Genomic DNA, 12271 nt, shown 5'->3' on the forward strand with positions numbered 1-12271 from the left:
AGAGGGAGTTATGACCACACTTTTGTGTTAAAGGCACCGTTTCACACTGCTGATGCAAGGCTTCGCCAGTTTATTCACAGAAAAGGTTTACAACACAGCACTTAAAAGTCTCCTTAAAGCAGAAAATTATAAAAGGTGCATGGTGATATTACTTGAAAAATGGCTTCTTGAATTTTCTTCAGACATAAAATAACTTAAATATTTAATCATAACATAACCAGTTTGATAAATAATTGCTATCAACCAATTTTCGAAAAAATGAAGAAAGATTTGGAATGTTTTCGTTTTTTATAAATTATGTATTTTTATAAGATCAACGTTTCTAAATGTAATAGTCACCGACGGATACAACTTTTTACCTTTATTTCATTATTTATAGTCGCTGCCCCCAATGATATGAACAGGAATATGTTGTGAATGTATGTGACTGTATGCGGGGCAAAAAAATCATATCAAGCATCTTACTGCACTGTGCGAGTGAATGTAGCAAACTGTACGCTCACAGGAGAGTGGATGACTCCAAGACAATTAAAAACAAGCATTGGTAAAGCCAAGAGGTCTCACTTTGCCATGGCTGTTGACTTTGCCAAAGCCGGATGTTTTTAAAATGTACTTGCATTGGCAAATCAATAGTGGCAACTAGCCACTTATCAATCACATTGTTTTTTACACTCGAAAGTATAAAAAATATAGGCGCTGATTTAGAGTTTGATGGAGTGTGTACACCAAACTGAAGGTCCGTCCGCCTGATTTACAGTTGGGCAGACCTTAGTCCACTACTGACATTCTCCTCCGACGGCCCGAATGGCCATCAGAGGTTTGAGCATTTGACTGCCTGCTCGGTTTACAGTGGGTGGTCGAATGGCCAGTTATTACTGTCCCCTACCTCTGTGAAAGGGACAGAAAAAAGTTTAAATGACCTAAAGTGGGGGACACTAGTTTTTGTTTTTCCAGATATACAATCCTTTGGGATTTCGTTTTTTTAGGGAACAAAATTTTTTTTAAAGTTGGACAAATCGCTGACATGCTTAACGGAGCTGTCCATCAAACTTTAAACCCAGGAACTTTGGGGCATATTACCAACAGTTAGCGATATTTATCGCTAACTGAACTTAGCGTTAGTTTTTTTAACGCAGCGCTTCGCCCAATATTATCGCTGAGATAACGTCCTATTACCAACGTTTATCTCAAAAGCAATAATAATGCAGGCGTTAGCGTGAATATCGCTGGAAAACCCACGGTGTTCATGCATTAGCGTGCAAATGCTGTTAGCCATGTTATCCACCTCCCATTGGATACCATGGCTAAGAACTGGTATTTGCAGGCGTTAGCGTTTGGCGATATTCGCGCGTTCTTGGTAATAGGCAATAGCGATGTTAGCGACTGCTGTCAGTCGCTAACGGGTTGGGTACGCCCACTTTGCATGTCATTAGCGATAAATATCATTGACATGCAAAGCGGGCCCCAAACCGCTCGCTATCGCCTACAAGCTGTCGCTAACTGGTGTTAGCGACAGCTTGGTAATAGGGCAATGGAATTATAGTCGCTTAGCGGCCGAAAACGGCCGCTAAAGCTGTGATATTTCAATATCGCCCCTTTATTATTAACAGGAACATTTGTGATGGCAGTTCCTGTCAATAAGTAGAGGACGGGGCTCCCTCAAAGGGATGGGGTATTTTACTGCATCACTCTGACGGAGTAAACACTGTCCTCTAAACTCTAAATCAGGTCCATTGTTTTCTGTTCTTTTAAGATGGCTTCCAAAGTGATAATGCAACACAGTGTTCACAGTGAAGCGGGAGAAAAGTTGCAGGTAGGAGTTCCACCTTTCCCAGAGGACAGTACCGGCCATCCGTTCACGTTGTAAGATTCTGCAAAGACCTGGACATGACTCTTTAATAGAACTTTATATGAAATTGTGTGTATTCACTTTTAACATGGCCTTTCTTCCTTTGTTTATTTTAATTATATGTCTGGGGTCATTAAGGCTGCTGTAGAACATATTTCATAGTGTTTAATTTCTTCATTTACTGTTTAAAATATAAGGGATTATGTTATCTAGACACCGTGGAGGCTGGGGGATTCCACATTTTATGATGTACTATTGGGCAGCAATGATCATATATCAGCCCTTTGGTAGTTGTTAATTGGGGACAGTTATAATTATACCAGGATGCTTGTTTCCGGTCCAGGGTAGGCATGGCTTGGCAGTTCGGGCTGGACTGCTCCCATGTGGCACAGGGTCAGACTGATTTGCATATGGCCATGTCTGAACTGGGGTGGCGGAGTGAGCTAAAGAATGATGATGGATTAAACCCAGATCAGTTGACTCGGGGTGAGTGCTTGCAATGTTCAACACTATGTCCATCACCCCCTTTGGTTTTGCTTTGTTCGCCCTAAGTTGGCAGGGTATGCCCAGACGTGGGTCCCTTGCTCACTTTGCCACTGGATTCAAGATAGCCTGGCTGATGAGGGTTATGAACCAGAAACCGGTCCCAGGATGCTTGTTTCCGGTCTAGGGATTAAACCCAGATCAGTTGACTGGGGGTGAGTGCCTGCAATGTTCAACACTCCGTCCATCATCTCCTTTGGTTTTGCTTTATATTCATGCAAGCATGGGTATTTGCAGCATGCAGGCCTAGCAAGAACACAAAGTAGGAAGAGGGGTAGGTGGCTTTTAAGAGCTGGGGAAATGCAAACAGGTTTCATATTCTGTTTTATGATTCACTACCTCAATTCATGATCACATCTGACACGCACTGTACACACCGGGGCACATTGATATGAAGATCTTACCCTTTTCTCCCTCATTCCTTTCTCTGAGTGGGTATTGTGCAGTTAGCAATATCTGATGCTTCCCTATGGTAATCCATAGGTGCCATGTTTGTGTGTCAATGGTATCTCTGCTCACCCGGTGCACCCATCCCTGAGGCATGCTGATCCGTGCCTTGACACTTAAAAAGTAGATTTTGCAAATCAGCTTGTTCAGTCAAACTTGCATGTATTATTACTACTTGTGAATGCCATATACTCTCAAGAGCTCATGTTGTTAGTGAGATATAGACCATGTGGTTGATACTAGAAACCATCTGTAGCACAGTATAATTTTGAAAGTTGCCTTTGCTCTGGCAGCTTGCCTTCATTTGCCTATGAGGGGGATTCCCTTGCTGGTGCCCTTTGTAACTCACTTATGATAAATATTTACAATAAACACCTTACAGAGTGATGGCAAATGTGAGATTGAGTTTTCTTTGATAACTTTTGGTACTTTGGCTGGGAATTGCAGCTACTCGACCGAAAAATGCAACTGATGGTGGATTGGACCCGTGTCGCCCCACTGCTTTTTGAAGTGTAAAGAAAGGAAAAACAAAATGATAATAACTCAACATTATTTTATTTTGTCCTGCTTCAGCAGCGTTGCAGGGCGGAGCTGCTCTGATCTCAGAGCAGGAGGCGGCGTGGTGGGCACACTCTGTAAGTGCGCATGAATGTTCTACACCCAGGCTGCCTTACAGCCCAGGTGCTGGGTGGAGAAAATGCCCAGGCTCCCATTCTCTGGCTGAGCGCTGAACCACGGCACTCAGACTAATCACAACGCTGCATTTCAGCATTGTGATTGGCTATGGGGAGCCTGGGTGCTTGTTGTTACCAGCCAGATGCTATAGACGACAGAGGAGAGACGTGGCGTTAAGGTAAATAATTTTTCTTTTACACCCCCTCCCCCACACACAGTGACCCCTGATCTGTGCCAGCTGCCACTGGATTGGATATCCACTTGATGAACCCAGATGCCAATGGTAAGACGGACTCCATGAGGACATGTGTGGAGGATGCTTCAGAATTCGGCCGGCCATCAGATCAGTCTTACAAAACCTGAATTTTGAAATGCGAGTCTGTTTGTATTTATTGATAAACACTTATTGTGTTTTCTTTAAATTAACTTTTGAAAATATAGCTGTGCATGAGATGGAAAGAAATGTTTGTGAAATGAAGAGGGGAGTCTTGGAGCTAGGACATAAAGGTAGGAGTGATAATTCCCAGACAGAGCAGGAGGGTGAGAAGGACAGCAAGGGTATAGCTTGGATCCGCCAGGACAGACCCTATTGAATGAGTGCTGTTTAAAGAGGTAGGCTGGTTCAGCTGCCCTGGGCCTACCTAGGGGTTCTCATTGCATAGAGGACAGTGAACAAGCATGAGTGCATTCTCGCCCCCGCCCCACACCTCTAGGTTCAAATGATGGGAAAACCTGTCAGACTCATCCTTTCACTCTTACCCAAAAGCGTTTTTCCAACCTCTCCCTCACCTTCACAGTGATGAACTGTGGCGATAGGTGCAGGCTACAAAAACATCTTATCTTTGTAAGGGTGATGGTACATTAGGAACATTGAAACCGGACAATCACAGCAAACCAAGGGGCCACCCAGAGGGACTCTGCCACATCTGTACAACCTTCATGGTAAAAGGACATGAATGTTCAAAATGTACAGGGTCAAGTGCACTGAGGATGACAGAAGTAGGTGTTTCCCCAAAGAAGGTATAGTGAGCATATAAATAACCTTAAACCAAAATATAACCCTCACATGAACAGCGATTGGCCTCAGGAGGGGCATGATGTGAGCTTGGTCCCCCACTGCAGCGCCTCCCACACACATCTTTGGCTAGATTACTGAGGAGATGCAGGAAAACAGAACAGGATCTCTTAAATAGCTTGGGTTTCCCATTCCAGCTGACATGGTTGAGGGCGCACCAGCGGAAGTGCCTGTTGCAGGGCCAGTCGATGAGCTGGGCAATGGGGTCCAAGAAGGCAGAGTGCAGATAGTGTGGGCACAGTTGAATGCAGTGTAAGCACTGAGCACAGTGAACACAGCCTGGAGAAGCGAGACCGGCTGCAGTGCAGTAGATGGTAGTGTGGCCAGTGAGAGGACTGACCAAGAGGCAGACATGATGACCACACATAGCACTGTCGCAACAGGAGCTTTGGTCTTCAGTGGTACATGTTTGGTGCGATTGGATGCATGGTTGGATTATTAACTGGAGTAGTGTGTGATCGACTGACTGCTCAAAGCCTCTTTTGATTGTTTTTGAGCAGAAAGGTTTCCCTTCCTGCACAGAAATATTCATCAACTCAACGCAGGCACCCTTGCACCATGGTGCAAAGGTGCCTGCGTTGGCGCAAGACAGCCTATTGTGTTCAGGCACAGGGGAAATGGATTGGAATGCACAGTATCTAATAGATACAGCACATTCCTGCCCCTTTCTTTTAACATAGGGCAGCACCACAGGAAGGCCTGTGGTGCTGCCCAGCGGCAAAAACTCATAAATGAGGACCCTAGATGGGCTGACGTAAATGTTAATTGGAATTTGTAGAGCGCATAATCACCGGCAGGTCTCTAAGCGCTAAGAGAGAGTAGCTATGGCCCACTCCAGTTAGTAACTGTTGGTCCCAGGTCAAAGAGTGCATTATGTCTGGACAAGGGGAGGGTCTTCAGTTTATTTCTAAAGCCGAGAAGGGCTTTTTCTGTACGAAGGTTTCCTGGTAGCTAATTCCACAACTGCGGGATCAAGACCGAGAAGGCTCGACCCCCTTTGGTCGCTGTGTTGACCCGTGGACAGGCCAGCCGGCCTGTCTAGGCTGACCGGAGGGTACGTCCTGGGAAGTATCTCCCCAGGCACTCCTTGATGTATCCTGGAGCCTGTCCATGAAGGGCCTTGTGGGCACTGCAGAGACCCTTGAACCTGCCTCGCTGTTTGATGGGGAGCCAATGTAACTGTTGCTGTGTGGCCCGTACCCGCCTAGGGAGCTTGAAGATCAGCCTGGCTGCATCATTCATTGCTACTTGCAGCTTATCTAGCAGCTTTTCAGGGAGTGCAATATATAACGCATTGTCATAATCTAGGCGGGACACAATCAGTGTGGTCACCACTGTCCGCAGGGTGGAAAATGAGAGGAGGGGTGATAATTTCCTCAACTGCCTCAGCAGGCCCACGAAGGTCTCAACCACGGAGGACACTTGATTAGACAATCTGAGTTTGTCATCTATTTTAATGCCTAGGCTTTTTACGGCTGGAGCTGGAGGAGGTGTGGCACTCAGCTCTGGTGGCCAGAAGCGGCCAGTCCACTGGTTGCTTCCTGTGGTGATGGCTAGGAACTCAGTTTTGTCCGGATTAACTTTAAGTGAGTTAACTGTCATCCAATTGACCACGTACAGGAGGATATTTTGCATGCATGCGTGGGCTTGTGGGGTATTGTCAATTTGAAGAATTAATTGTGTGTCATCGGCATATTTAAAGGCCTGGCAGTCCATTTGGGACAGGGCCTCCACCAAAGGTCTGAGATACATATTGAACAGTAGCGGAGATAGTCCCGGCCCTTGTGGGACTCCACAGGTTAATGTCCCTTTATTCGATACACAGTCACCCATCTGGATCCTTTGAGTTCAGTCTGTCAGGAAGAAGGTGATCCATTGATATACCATCCTACTGTTGCCCATTTCCCTGATTTGAGCCAGGAGTTGGCTGTGGTTGACGATGTCCAACGTAGCCGAGAGGTCTAAAAGGACCATTGGGAAACAGCTTCTTGCTGTCTGCCGTGAGCCTGAGTTTATCCAGCACCGACAGCATCACCAGGTCTGTGGTGTGGTGGGCCCTGAATCCTGCCAGCCGAACCTCGATTTACTGATGTTTCTCTATAAATAGGGATAGAGTTTTAAGGACATGCTGTTTCACTATTTTAGCCAAGAATGGAAGTTGGGAAATGGGCCTACAGTTCTTAAGGTTAGCGACGTCTGCCCCACCTTTTTCAATAGGGGGGGTACTCTGGCGTCCTTGAAGTTATTTGATCAGAATAAGGATCTCTTCTTCAATCACTGGTAGAGCCATCTTGAATATCCTTGGTGGGCATAGGTCTGCTGGTGAGCCTGACTTAATTTGAGCCGTAATGTGGGACAAGGAGTCATGGTCTAGCCTTGGAAATGAGGCAAGAGGCTCCCTGAAGTCACATTGTAGCTCATCCATAACCAGGGGGTTCTGGCTGGTGGGGGTGTTATGTATGTCAGTTAGGATGCCCTTTACTTTATCTAGGAAAAAGGTCAGCAACCTGTTGCAGTGTTCGGGGCTAGCGATTGATTTTTGCGCTTGCTTTTGACTACGTTCCTTCAGAATTCTAAAGGTTTTTTGTTTGTTTGTTATCTGCTTCCATGAGCCTGGCCTCATAGTACTCTGCCTTTCTAGCTAAAATGGCATTTTTGTATGTGGCTAGCTTGGCCCTGTATTTCTTGAGCGCCTTAGGGTCATATGACTTACGCCACTGGCCTTTGTGTTGGCTTAGGGCCTGTTTCTGCCCCCTTAGTTCCTCCGTGAATCAGGTGGCTCCCTTGCCCTTATTCCTCTCTCTTTCTCTACGAGCAGGGGCCACCCTATTGATGGCTGCTCTCAACTGGTTGGTGATGGATTCACTCTTCTCCTTGAGATCCGCCGGCTGTAATCTCCTAGGCGAGTTGCCTTGCAGAGCATCCCCTAGGCTGCCTGCCTCAATTTTGCTCCATCTTTGTATCATTCTCCATTCCGGAGGGGGTTGCGTGGGGTGCCTATCTTGGGGGATCTGGAACCTGATCAGGTAGTGGTCCGACCAACTACAAGGCCTGATATCCGGCAGTTTGGCCAGTGGCTGAGTGGACCAAATGAGGTCTAGGGTATGTCCCTTCTCATGGGAGCAGGAATCCACGAGCTGCTGCAGCCCTAGTGTGGCCATGGTTTCCTCTAACTGCCTGGCCTGTGATTCTCTGGGTATCTGGTCCCAGCGGTAGTCGAAGTCCCCCACCACCAGAAATTGTTGGTACCGGTAGCTTAAGTCGGTGACTGTTTCAGTGAGAAGGTCATTGAACCAAGGGGTCCATTTAGGGAAATCAATTGTGGCACATTGTTATTAAGCTTGAATACATATGGGACCAGTTATTTAACAAGGCCTGTTGGCCACAAAAGGCACTCATGGACATTGCTGCATTTACAGCTGCTAGAGATGCTTTACTGCATGCAACAACAGACGTATGCCGGAACAAAATAGGCTTGAGGAAAATTAATAATTGTAAGCGAAATAAGGGTGAATCTCCCACTGATTTCCTAGATCGAGAGAAGAATATGTTTGATTGTCACTCTATACTGTTAACAGAGCTGAAGTTGCACTATTGACAATGGGGACAGCTTTTGAACAGAGGTGTCACAGAAAGCGCAAGAATACCTATGAGCGATATGCATCCACTGGTAACATCAAAATATATTTGAATTGGTTTCTATAGCCAATTGTGTAATTGTTCAAAAAACTAAAGAAAGAAAATGCTGAAATAACGTTGAAATTGTTGCAAGTGTAATCTATACAACAAATAGTGAGAGGAAGGGGCTAAGGAGGACAAGGAGACAGAAAGGCAGTGAGGGGTCAGTGTTGGACCAACGTGGACGGCCTAAACTTGCGATTTTCCCCATGTCTAGCATGACCGGATGAAAGCGAATAGTGCTTTGTGCTTTTAGGCACTATTTCTACTTAAAACTCTGGTTCTCCTGATTGGATTTTTGTCATTCTGGTGTCATTTTATTTATTAAAAGTTACTCTGTGTTTCCAAATTGGTGTGCGACTTGTCTTGTGTTGTGTTTTCACTTTATTACTGTTTGTGTGCTGCATAAATACATTGCACATTGCCTCTAAGTTAAGCCTGACTGTTTTTGCACCAAGCTACCAGAGCATTAAGCACAGGTTAATTTAGTCACTTTTATGGTTAACCCTGACAAGGATTGTCGTTGTTGTTTGAGTATGATTTCCAACCCCCTTAATCAACACCCTACATTGATGTTTAGTGGTGGGATCCTTTACTTGTATGTGTGCAGTGTCACTCTGTAATTTGGTGTAACACTAAAATCCCAAAAATACACTGACATCAAATTTGATTGTTTTTCGTAAAATCTCCTTATTTTTAGATTGGCTATTTTTTTTCCTTTTTCCAAATTTAGTTTTTGCTTTCCATCCCTTTTGCTACAATAGACATGGAGCTGATCAACGTTAATGACCTCAGCAAGGCAGAGCTGCAGAGGCTTTTCGAGGAGAGGGGGCTGAATGTGGGGAGGAAGACCACAAAGGTGGACCTCCATGTAGCTCTCTGAGCCTTTGTGGAAGTCAGAAGGAAGCAGACCACCTCTGAGGAGCAGGAAAATGATGACCATGAGGATGAGGAGGTAGACTTAGAGGAGGAAGATGTGGGCTTGGCCATAGGCGCTGAGCTGCAGCACCAGAGGAAATCTTGCCTACAGGATTGGAGCTCCTTGCCAGGGTGTGGAGCATTGTATTCTCCCACAACTTATCCCCTGAGGAACTGGAGGACAGGAAGGCTATGGGATGGAGGATAACATCATACGAATGGCTTTCAAACCTATGAGGCAACCCTGAGGATGCACAAGGTTACAAGAGGAGTAGATCAGGGCTTACATGGAAACATCCCTTCAGTGGGGAGGAATAATCTGTGCTTACTAGATGTAGAGGGCAAGATGAGATATGCTCCCATGAAGGACATTCTTCTTACTAAGATTGTACTGATCTCAGAGAAGTATCGCATGAGATTTAGGTACAGTCAAAAGTTGTGAAACTTATTTTGGGTGGATTTATTTTATTACTCCAGGAAGGCACTGAGTGGCTGGGATTTCAATAGGCTGTTTGACCTGATTTTGAGGGAGAACATGCTCTGAATTTTGTTTACAGAGCTGCACCAACACCTCCATGACAACAAGCTCAGTTCAACTAAGGAGCTTGACCAGGAGTCGGACCTTCGGGTCAGCACTGAAGTGTCCAAGACGGTACCTGGGAGTGACTCAAAGAAGGGAGGTTCATATTACCCCCAGGAGAGTGTGGGGGAGGTCCAGGGAAACCCAGACAGGTCCCAGACTTAGGTAGTGAGAAAGGGTTCCCAAGCCGTTTTTGAGAAACAGAAGGGAGGTTCTGGTGGGCAAGGACTGAAGGCGTCCATTTCCAACCCCGCTGCTTTTAGTGTTTCCACTAATGAGCACAAGCAGGGGAACTCTGTCTGTCCCAAGAAACCGCCCAATGGGGGGAATTCTATAGGAGTGGCAATGTGGCCTTAGGGGTAAGTAGCCCCCAGGGGCAGGTGGCAGAACATACCCTAGTCTCCCTTAGTTGTAAGATAGACTCAGAGGGTGAGCTCCAATTGCCAATGGTTATACAAGTTGCAAGCATTCCTCCCATCATATTTTGTGTGTTTGATGTAACGCCCTAAGTGGCCAAGGGTATGCCTGGAGATGGATCCCTTACTCACTGTGCCACTGGGACCAAGCTACACCTAACTGAACAGCCCTATTTAGACCAAAACCAGTCTTGGATTGCTTGTGTTCCGTTTCAGAGATGACCTGGCTTGCAAGTTAGGACTGGACTTATTGTAGCAAGACAGAGGTTGATTTGCATATGGCTTGGTGTAAGCTGAGGTGGCACGGAGGGCAAAAGAATGGTGGATTGGAATGCTATTTAGCAATTGCCAGTGGTTAGACAAATTGCAAGTATACCTGCCATTGTTTTATAATCATTGGCAGACCAATAATTATTTAGTCCTCCCATCCAGTGTCTACAGCTTTGCCTGATTTTAACCTGTCTGATGGTTTTCCAGGCAGAAGATTTGCTGTCTCAACAACTTACGTTCTCAAGTAGAAGCTATACTACCCACCATCCTGGAGGAAGCCTGTCATGACCTGCAGCCAATTGACGGGAGTCATTTGAAGATGCACCAGCGAAAAACAGTGCTTCAACTCTGACAGCAAGGTCCATTCCACCTGCTTATCAACAAAACTACCTTGAAGTGCTGAGGACCGCTCAGCTAGATCCACGCGTCACTCTACTAGCACACCACAGAGCCAAGAGATGTTGGACCTGCCCAGAAGAGCAGCTCTTGCAGGCAAATCATGAAGATGCAACAACGATGCAGCCCCTTCTCCTCATGGCTACTGTCTGACACTGTAGCAGAAAGCCTCCCAGCTACCTGATCCCTCATGCTGGATGCATTCCAAGGTGCCCACTGACTGAAATGGGTGTGTTCTCATTATCCCAATCCCTTTGAATTGAAAGAATAATGCACTAGTTTACAATCCAACTTTATTACCGAGTACGATACCGTGTCACTAAAGTGATTGTTGATGAGCTGCCTGTGCCCCTGCATGATCCAGAGGTTCTGCCCCCGCCGTTCATCTAGCTTCAACTGCCCATTGACTGGTTTGTGAGGAAGCGAACAACAGCATCCTTATGCGATGCAGTGACTGTAATGTGACCACATCATGTGTAAAGAACCCATTCCAATCAATGTCTACCCACGTTGATGTTCCTAACACCACTTTTTTGAGTCCTGTTCACCCACAGTGGTGTCTCCAATCAAGCTAGGGCTTCCTGTGCATGGTGGTGGCCTCCGTGTGGCTGTCCAAAGACTGGTCCTCGTCATGCTGTCCTGTGTAAGCGATGCTTAAAATGAGACACATTCAATGAGACTGCCTTCTGCCTTGTGCAGAAGGCAGAAAAGAGACATTTCAGAGCCTGCGTGATTCTACGCCATCTTGATACCCCTCCGTGGAATGGGCCTAATCTTCGGAGATTCAAGAGGCTTATTCACCTGTGAATAATCTTAATCTCATTACAAATAGGCCCGGGTAAAATGTGTGTTATGCCGGTGTAATTAATTAATTGGGTTTTTGTAATGAGCTAGAATCGACTCCCGAAGGAGTATCTCTACACAGTAGACCGCTGGGGAACCCGTCCTGCCTTTCCCTGTGAGATGGTCCCTATTGGGTATCTCCAAGGTGAAACCAGGCATCCCCGGCGTATGTGGGGGGCAAGCTAATGCCCAGAGTTGCCGAGTGTGATCCCTGGTTAGAGTAGGCACCAACATGAGAATTATCGAGTCCGCTGACCCTGGTCCACGACCCTGCCACGTCGGGAATTGATCCCTGGTTAGAGCAGGCACCAACATGAGAATGATCGAGTCCGCTGACCCTGGTCCACGACCCTGCCGCGTCCGGAATTGAACAAGCATACTTTTGGTAATTTAGCATTACTTTGGTTATGCACAATTTCTGAAATTAGACTATTACACCACAACGTTTAATTACTTAATGCTCTGGTTAAGATTTACTACAAAAGTGCTGTTCGCTGTGAAAATTATTCGCAAACGCACAGGAACAACATGAGTGTGTGTGGCTGTTGTTCGCAGCTCTTTTGTGTTTTATGCACTATTTT

This window comes from Lissotriton vulgaris, chromosome 8, assembly GCF_964263255.1.
Source record: "Lissotriton vulgaris chromosome 8, aLisVul1.2, whole genome shotgun sequence".
NCBI classification, from domain to species: Eukaryota; Metazoa; Chordata; class Amphibia; order Caudata; family Salamandridae; genus Lissotriton; species Lissotriton vulgaris.